This window comes from Marmota marmota, unplaced genomic scaffold, assembly GCF_001458135.2.
Source record: "Marmota marmota marmota unplaced genomic scaffold, marMar, whole genome shotgun sequence".
In the NCBI taxonomy this organism is placed as follows: domain Eukaryota; kingdom Metazoa; phylum Chordata; class Mammalia; order Rodentia; family Sciuridae; genus Marmota; species Marmota marmota.
Genome location: NW_025999853.1, coordinates 34,229,417 through 34,239,457, shown reverse-complemented (window position 1 = coordinate 34,239,457; position 10,041 = coordinate 34,229,417).

Sequence of the window (10,041 nt, the reverse complement as noted above, 5' to 3'; positions counted from 1 at the left end):
TTTCAAAACCCTGTTGTTTAATTTATAAGCCAACATAGCGGAAAAAAGACCCATTTTTATTATTTTTATTGCAACACTATATCAAATAGAATGTTTAGTTTTGTTATGCTTTTTAAAGTATTATGATAGGGTGATAACTATAATAGCAGTTTCTGAACTATTCTCTACTCTTAACCCAAGTATACTGCAACACAAATGAACTGTTTCTATGCAAATGGCACTTAACATTTCTAAGATTCAAATGCCCAGATGATAGCAATCCTTTGAAAACTCATTCCATCACTTTATTTATTCATATTTATATAATTTTTTTCCTGCAAAAATACTTTTGGTGGCTACTACAAAAATAAATTATGATTTTCTATTTGCAAATGATTTAAAGTTATGGATCAGTTATTAAAAATTAAAATAGAGGCAGAAATAATTTCATAAAACATGCTATTAAGTTCTGGGCAATTTTAGGAATTGAGAAGGAAATATGGCACTGAGCTGTTAGAAGCTTAGATAATTTCATAGCAATATTTCAATATTGAATTCAATTCAAGACTTACTGCATTTGTAACACCATTTTTTAAAAGTTTTATCTTTTGTTTAACTGAACCCTTATAATACAGTCTTCTCATATGTCCTTTTGAAGGGCATAACTTGATTTACTGCACAGAGTACTAAAATATCCTGAAAATGGAAAATGGCAATAATGAATTTAATAGGAGCCCTTTTTTAAAAAAAAATTAGTTCCATTTTGCAAGGGGATTGTATGTTTTTCTATCAAAATTCATATAATCAGTTATGGAAGGGATACTACTGTGTGGTTTAAATATTCTATTCTATAATAATATACCTTCATTAATTAAGAAAATTCAGAATATAAATGAAAAGTTCAAGAGACTACATTGAAATCAGTCTTCTGTGACTGTTAGCTATTCAAATGGAGCTTTTGATGGAGTTATGCTTCCTTTTATTCTGTAGCATAAAGCTGGATTGCACATATTTTAGGTTGCTGATTAAGAACATACTTGTATGGTGTTTTTAGAAAACATCAACACTATTTTCTTCATGTAAGCCCTAATTTTTGGTATAAAGGATACAGAAGAATTTCAAATATATGAGTAAGATTTCCTCACGTTCTAGGGGCAGCTTGGGCTTCATGCTGAACGTTCACTTCGGGCAATGATGGGATAGAGGTTATTGAGACAGAATGTTAACTTGATATGGGAAAATGTGTATCTGTATCCAAGGAAAAGAAAACAAAAATCCAAATTATCTTGTCTCCAAAATCCTAATCATCCTATAATTCCTCTGAATATGATCCTGTAAATGATGACCAGCAAATCTACCCCCAAAAGATATCAAAGTAACTTATTGTCTAACAATTAATAGCCTTATTTTTTTCACAGAATGATTTAAACAAAACATAACTATTACTATGTACTCCCTAAATACTACAGACTACTTATGGAGATAATATTATCACTAGAAATCCATACATGATACTATCACTAGAAATCCTTTCATTTTTATAACCTGGATTTCTCAGTCTCTTAGCATAGGGCCATCTACCAGCAATAACTAGTTTGCTTAGAGAGATGGGTTGCAATGTTCCAAGAAGAACATGTGTATGGACATAGAAATTGCTGGGGACACCAACTATGAAGTCCTCCTGGAGATGATGCATAGAGTCAGGACTTCATCCATCTACTGAGCAGTGGAATTCTTTAAAATTCAGTGTAATCTCCTTCAAAATCAATTTAATGTTCTATTAATCAATTTAATGAGGAAATCCTAAAACAGCAAATAGTTTTCTCTATTTTAATTCTTTTTTCTCTCATTACTAACTAGTTTTAGTTTTCCACCCAAAAGTTCCTGAAAATGTTAGTTTGGTAATCTCCTCAGATATAATTTCTTAAGAATATTCTTCACTCAAACATCTTATAAAAAAGGTATCTATATAACTTGTTGATTGTGTCTACAAAATACATCTCAGCTCCATTTATTAATCTCCATCTCCACTGAAATGAGTCTAGTTCATTGACTCTTTTTTTTAGACTATTGGTGCTATTCACAAACTCTATGCTTCTACTCTCCAAAAATCACAGAAAATCCATCCTCACAGGAAATCCAGCTTAAGGGCTGGGATGTAGACCAGGGGTGAAGTGCTTGCCTTGCATTCGCAAAGCCCTGGATTCCATCCCTCGTTACCAAAAAAAAAAAAAAAAAAAACCCACAAAAAAATCCAGCTTAAATACTATGCTTTCTAAATTATATTCCTTTCTTGTCTAACATCTATGTATACCTCTCTATTAAACATAGAATAAAACCTAATTATTTTAACATGGCCTGTGAGACCTCATATGATTTACCCTTTGTCAATATCTCCAGACTTTTAAAACTTTAACTACTCTTGTTTTTTCTCGGTTTAACTTGAATTCTGTGAGTTCCTTGAAAACACCAAGGCTTTTCTAATTTCTAGACCAGGGCCTATCCTACATATAGGTTTTTCAGCCTCATTCTCTTTACATAGTAATATATAGAGATAATCTAGCAATTTGTACATAGCATTGGTTCACACACCTGTTTAGAGATGCTCAATTAGTGCAATGTTCAAAATGTACATGGTAGTGGCAAAGTTTTCCTTTATTTTGGCTAGACATGATAAGAAAGCCTATGCACCTGGTTTACTGCTAACATCTATCTTATGTTTGCAGCAACAGCCTTGAAAAAAAATTATAATAATTGGATGACACAATGGAGCACTAAAAGGAAACTGGATGTTTGGTAATCATACTAAGCTTTTAGGTCAAACACTGACTCTAGATTTTTTAGGTTTTCAGCTAACAAATCCTTATTATTTAATTCAAGTATAGTTGAGTTTTCATTTTTATGAAATCAGTTTATATTGTTACAAAAACAATGTAAGAGTTTATTATATAAGGGAGACAGCAATACTGTGACTCTGTGGAAGACTGCTTACAATTGATTAGCATCCTCTACCATCATATTTTTTGGACGATTACATGCTATGGAAAAGTTACTTTGACTAACCTGGACTCACTTTTACCAGCTATAAAACGGAAAATCGAATTACCTAAATAAATTATTATGAGGATGAGACATAATGCATGCTATAATCTTGCACAGTGCCTAACACATAGTAAACCTCAATAAAGTAAAGGTATTGGCTACCAGAATTACAAAGCCAGGCTTAATATTGCAGAAGAAGTTACATGAGTGAGAAAAAGCATTTAGTTAATTATTCTCTTTCTCCATTATTCTCCAGTGTAAACAACTTAATTGACCACTTTCTTGACCACTTTCTTGGAGCTGAAGATGTTTTTTCCTTAAGTCAGCCGGCTCTGATACAATAAATAAATGTATACAAATCCAGATGCTGAAAATATATTCCCAAGATTGGTTTTCCTGCAACCACATAATTACCACTGTCAATTCTTGTTTCTCCAGTGTTAAGTGCAAGCTCACTGGTAATGACCCCAGCTGCTGAGTAATTAACTCCCTCTGATCTAGATGTCAGAATATCTGGATGGTGTGTGCTAATGTGAAATTCACTACTACAAAAGAATATAGCAAAAGCAACATCAAAAACACAAACAGACACTTCAGAGAACAAAATCCCAGCAGGTTCAAGTTTTAAAATAATCTACCTGCTGGCACATCCAATGAACCTGCTGATTATTGGCCACTCTCTCTAAGCCCTGCTGTGTCTTACCTACTCAACTGAAGAGGCTGCTGTTCTAAGTGATTGCTAATAGTACATAGCAAGGAGAAATAAGTTGTGGCCTATTATTGTTATCAGGAAAATGATAACAGTTACTATTAGCCAAGAAACAAAATGAAGAAGTAGAATATGTTGTTAAATGTAATTCTACTACATGATCATTTGCAAGAAGAATCCTAAACTGTATAAATACATGCTTATTTGATTCTATTGTGTAGTAGACTTTTTTCTTTTTCATCAATACTTTAATATAAGACATTATTTGTAAAGCAACCTTTTCTAAAAAATCTTTTTTGGAAGTGGATCAATGAAACCAATATCTTTTAGACTGCATTATTGACAAATGGGCTAATTGTTCACAGTATTTGGGGGTAAAGTGTTGCATGATATATTCTTGTCAACAAAACTGTTGAAGATGCAGAAACAGGTATAGATTGATGCAAACTTTTAATGCCTGATAATATGATGTGTTTTTCAGATACTTTTTTTTCTGTCAGGAAAATAGACCACAGGAATACATATTTATTTCTGTGAGTCTTTTTAGTAATGTGCTGAGAAGTGGCACTGTGGTTCTATATTTGAAATTTTTGTTGCAAGAAGACCATCTTCCTATAGTTTCTTTAAAGGTATTCAAGGTCTGCACCCTAATCACACTTTTTAAATAAGTGTAATATATATGTTCATGAAATTCAGAAATTACACACAACACTGACACAGCGAATTTCTGAATGGAGATACTAGAATGTTCCCTAAAATATAAGGCATGACTTGAAATCATGATACAAGCACTTCAGTTCTGCAGTTCTCTGTGCAGTGTAGCACCAGGCAGGTACTCTCTGGTTGGCTTGTATAAAGTGGTTACATATTTTGCCAGCTTCTCATAGGACTAGTGAGATCACCTAAATAATTTCTCTGCCTTGATAGGTGTGCCTGGCAATAATGTTCAGAGGTCCCAGGATTCACCTTCAGATGTTCTACAAAGTCACACCTTGGTGTTAAACTGCCTAGGTACAACCTACAGTTCTGCCCTTCATATTCATTCATATTTCAATTTTTTAAGTGTTAATTTCCTAATTCAGGATGTTGTTCTAGTGATAAAAGAAAAGAATACAGGTCATTCTCTTACCTAGTTTGTGCAATAAATGTTAATAAGCCTGTAATCTCAGTGGCTCAGGATGCTGAGGCAGGAGGATTGTGAATTCAAACTCAGCCTCGGCAATTTAGTAAGTCCCTAAGCAACTCAGCAAGACCCTGTCTCTAAATAAAATATTTAAGGGCTGGAGATGTGGCTTAGTCGTCAATGACCCCTGGGTTTAATCCTGGTATGAAAAAAAAATGTTGATGCTACTTTTACTATTAATAAACCATTATGAAGACAGTTATCATCAATTTATCTGTGACCTCTATAACCTAAATATATATACATATATCAACTTCATATTTTTTTTGAATTTTATTCACTACCACAGGGGTAGGACATGCTAGCTGGTCTATAAGCTTATAAGCATGATTCTCAGAGAACATCTCAGCAACCAGTCTTTGTTTTAGTACTGAAAACAGAGTTAGGGAATATGTTTGCTCTAATTATAATAGGGATAAGGAAGATGAACTTTGGATGAGAAGGAAAATCAAGCCTAAGGGGAGGTACACCTGATTCAGGTGAAGTGTATCTGGTATGTCTCCAGCTAAGGCTCAATTCTAAATTATCCCATCTTTATGCATAGACCAGGGCTTAGAAGACAAGTGAAGCATCTCAGATTTCTGAAAAGGCCCTCCCTCGGTTAAACTTTATCATTGACAGTTGTGTGTTTTCTGATGAGCCTTATAATGGTAAATGCCTGTACCTTGAAGGCTTCTTCACTTTGAAATAAGAAACTTTGTTTTGTCAACTTAAACATGCTCATGTCTGGTATTTGCAACTATTTGTATTTGTTAATAACATATATCAAGACAAAAGATATAACAATGCAGCAAACATTAATCAATCATTGATCAATGATTTTTGAAAACTGATCAACAGAAATGTTTTAAAAATTGGTTTGTTCCTGTTTTCCAGGAATGGCCAGCCTGGAACATGACTAATGTTCTTTAATGCTGCTGGGCATCACTGGTACCTGAAAATTTATTGATCAGATTCTTTCTGTCTCTAGATAAAGAGCTCATGTAGATCTCAGCACTTCATTTCTAGAAAGGAATAATGCCTGTTGAAAGTAAAAAGCCGGTAACCAGAATGAGAGAGGAGACCAAGGTCAACCCAACTCTGACAAATAACTTTTAAAATACCAGCAATAGCCTTGGTTTTGTTATTGTGTGGTGACGTCAGACACTTATTTGGAGCATTTATCCTTTTATTTAAAAAATTATATTCAATTATGTGAGATGCAATATTTAATAATTATCTTTTTTTTCCTTTAAGAAGAAAAAGCTGAGGTTTCCTTATATGTCTGATGCAAAGTTAGAGTCCATAAATTACCTTAAAATAGCAGTAATAGTAGTAAACACTTGAATGGTACCTATTATATGCCAGGTACTATTCTACACAGTTTATACATACAACTTTATTAGTTAATGACCTCACAAGAACATTATGAGGTAGTTCATTAAAATGCCTGTTTTAGATAGGTGAATGAGGCACAAAGGTAATTAAATTACCAAAATTTATAGATTTAATGGATTTTAGAACCAGAATTCAAACCTACAGAGTTGAGGACCAATTCTAGGTTGTTAAGCAAGATGCCACTGTAACTAAAAAGGCAAACCACAAACAAACCAACAAACAAAAAATTCTAATTTACTGATTGAGTAAATTTTAATACATGTCTATACATTTTTTCCAAATTGTTTTAAATCTCATTTTTAGCTTTCAAATATCACCACATGAAAATCAGTCCAATTTAGAGAAATATTGTTGAAGATATACCTACATCTATTATGCCTAAGTTCTAGGTTTGGCTTCTGAGCTGTTGATTGCTATTATCTCACACTGAACCTAGATCAGATATCAAAATGTTGTGTGCTCTGTACCTGAGGAGCTTTAAGAACTCTTACTGTTGCTATTATTTATATTTATTATATTTTATTGATTGGACCTGCAGAATACTCTTACCAAACTACCCCATTTCCAGAATGTGCCTTTTCATCATATGCAGTGTGTGATTCTGTGTTATATAAATTGTGGAAATCAGGCAAAAATAGGCTTTCTGTCTTGCAAAAGCCACAATCAGATTTTGTAAGCCTGAGATTCCTGAGATTCCTTAGTAATGTAGCTTAGTACTTGTAATAACTTTGCCTCCAGGGATTCCAGTGCTACTCCCATAAAATGTTTCTTTTTCCCTCTCCTTTGCTTTCATACTTTGTAATTTATTTTTTTTTATCTAACACAAATGTGTAGAATACTACTTATTTACCATAAAAGTTGTACCTGGGAAATTAACTTTTGTTATCCCAACACTTGATATTGCCCATCTAGGAACTTCATCATAAAAAGTATCAAGTATATATTTATTTTTTGGTTTTAATATAAATAGTATGCAGAAATGTCAGCATTTAACAGAGATAAATTTGTGATTATATATCTAAGCTTAACATTGATCCAAGATAGCTTTATATCATGTTAGGGAGCAATATTATACATGATGTTAAGTCATTCATCAAGTACTGTAGCCAGGTGCTATGGCACACACCGGTAATCCCAGCAATTCAGTAGGCAGAGTTTGAGACCAACCTCAACATATTAGTGAGACATTCAGTAACTTAGCAAGACTCTGTCACAAAATAAAAATTAAAAGGACAGGGAATATAACTCAGTGGTAAAGTGTCTCTGAGTTCAATCCTCAGTACCAAAAATCAAATAAAAATAAATAAATAAATAAATTGGACAATCTACTATTTGTCCTTCTATCTGTTCTGCAATGATACCTATGTTATCTGTGTGTCTCCCATTATAGGATTAGTACCCTGAAGGCCTGGGTCCTTCTGCTTCATTAGACTTACTTTAAATTACTTAGGGAAGTCTAAATGAATCTGCTTTTCTTTTGTCCAACACAACATCCAGCACCCTTGGGAATAGGTTTAGTCTTGTGCACACCCACAGAGTTCTGAGCCTTAGCTTCATCATTAACCCCTGACAGTGAGCTGTCTATTTGTCTAACAACCATCGTGCCGCTATGGAGTCTATTTGCCCCTCGGGAACTCTTTTAGAAATTACTCTAATTGCATATCCTCAAGGGCTCACATTCATTTTGTTAAAGTTTTCTTAAGTTGAATTTTTTTTTAAAGTTTGGTTATATTTATTGAGTATGGTCTTTACTATGTAACATAGAAAATATGCAGTTTGGGAATTTGTTTTTTCCTCTCACATTGGTTGATGTGAGAGCTCTCAATGCCTGTGAAGATCAGGCTGTCAGAGTCTGTTGGGCAGTGGAAAATTGATGAGAAATGAAAGATATGGAAAGTTTTTTTTAGTAGGCTAAAGGCAATTAGCTAAGGTAATTTTTTATGGCTAATTTACCCTGTCAAGGAGTTGGGGGAGAAAAGAATTCAGAAATATATGCTGAGACTGCCATCCTCATTCTCTTACCTCTTGAACAGAAAATTCTCTAAACACCAGACAGGGTCCTGCCTAAGTCATATTTTCTTCTGATTTCAAGTGATTTCTTTATCAAATTGGAGGTTTGCACCTTATACTTCTTCTATTACCTCAATATTTGGTGATTAGTAGGCACTCCCCTTATTAATGTTACTCAAAGTACTTGTGGACTAGGTGTCATGTTCTTATCAAGTTTCCTACAATATACATAATCTTCATGTAGCCATGGAAACAAAATTTAATTTGCATAGTGTTTCCCATCTTACTCATTTATAATGACTTTTTAAAATAGAAGATACTATACTTTGGTACAATTACCTTAGACAACTAAATTATTTGGTGATAACAAATAAGTCAGTAGATTGTAGCAAAGTTTGCAGAAAAGATTCTTATTGAAATTTTCTGGCTTGACTTCCAACTTTATAATTGTTCTTATTATCAGTTATACAAAATAAAACATATAGGTGACATAAATTTATGACTAACTCTAAAGTACAAAAATTCTTTTGGTTTAATATGAGTAAAAAATGAACTTATCTCTTCTCTATCAATAGTACAAATAAAGGAATTTTCAAAAACAATACTCAAAAGGCCAAGGACAACAGAAGAAAAGATTGCAACAGAAATGTCCACTTTATAGACATCTAGATTTAATATTCCTAGTAAAATGAGAAACAAGTGTATACATGAAACAGTAAGAAATTTTATAAAAATGAACTTTCAGGCAATAAGAACATGTTTTTAGAAGTTAAAGAAGATTCAGAAATAAAAAAAGAAAAACTTTGTAGAAATTACAATAAGATGATGACATCAAGGAAGAAGGAAGAAAGCAGAGAAAAAAAAGCACACTCAAATGTAAGAGATAAACCTAAGGTAATGCTGTGTATCTGAGATCCCTTCTTTTTTGGAGATTGAGATAAGAGGATCCTAAATTCAGGGCCAACCTGGACAATTTTTGGAGACCATCTGTCAAAAATAATAAATAAAGGCTGGGGATGCTACTTTGTAGTAAAGTCTTTGCCTAGCTTGTGCAAGGCACTGGATTCAATGCCCAGCTCCACCAAAAAAAAAAGAATATGTAACATAACATCACATCTAGTTATTAGTAATTACAAAATGAAAAAATTGTTAGATAATTCAAAAGTATCATAACAAAGACAATAGAGGACAAGTAATGATGAAAAAAATAATTCTAGAACTTTCCCTAGAACTAAGTACAAACCCACAGATTGAAAATATTCCTTGGTTAGCAGTGTGTGGTGGCACAGACCTGGTTTAATATAACTCAGGTGTGCTATTCAGGAGGCTGAGATGGGAGGATTTTGAGGTCAACCTTGGCAATTTAGAAAGATCCTGTCTCAAACCAAAATAAAAGGGTAGGGATGTAGCTGAGTGATAGAACACTGACTTGGCATACATGAGGCCTTGGGTTCAGGCTCCAGTCTGAATATATCCCTTAAGGAGTCTAGAAGGATGAATTTTAGAATCTGAAGATAAATAATCCAAAAGTGTTTGAAAGAGAATAAAAATTATAAAGTGAATAAAGAAAAGAAAAAAAAAGATGAGTATCAGAACATTATGGCTTCATCAAGAGCAAAGTTAAGATGCAGAAGAATTACTCTAGAATGAATGTCTTAGAGAAATGGTTTCCAATTTAGAACTCTAGAACAAATTAGATCTTTTCCCTCAATCAACCTTTTTTTTTTTTTTTTTTTTTCCT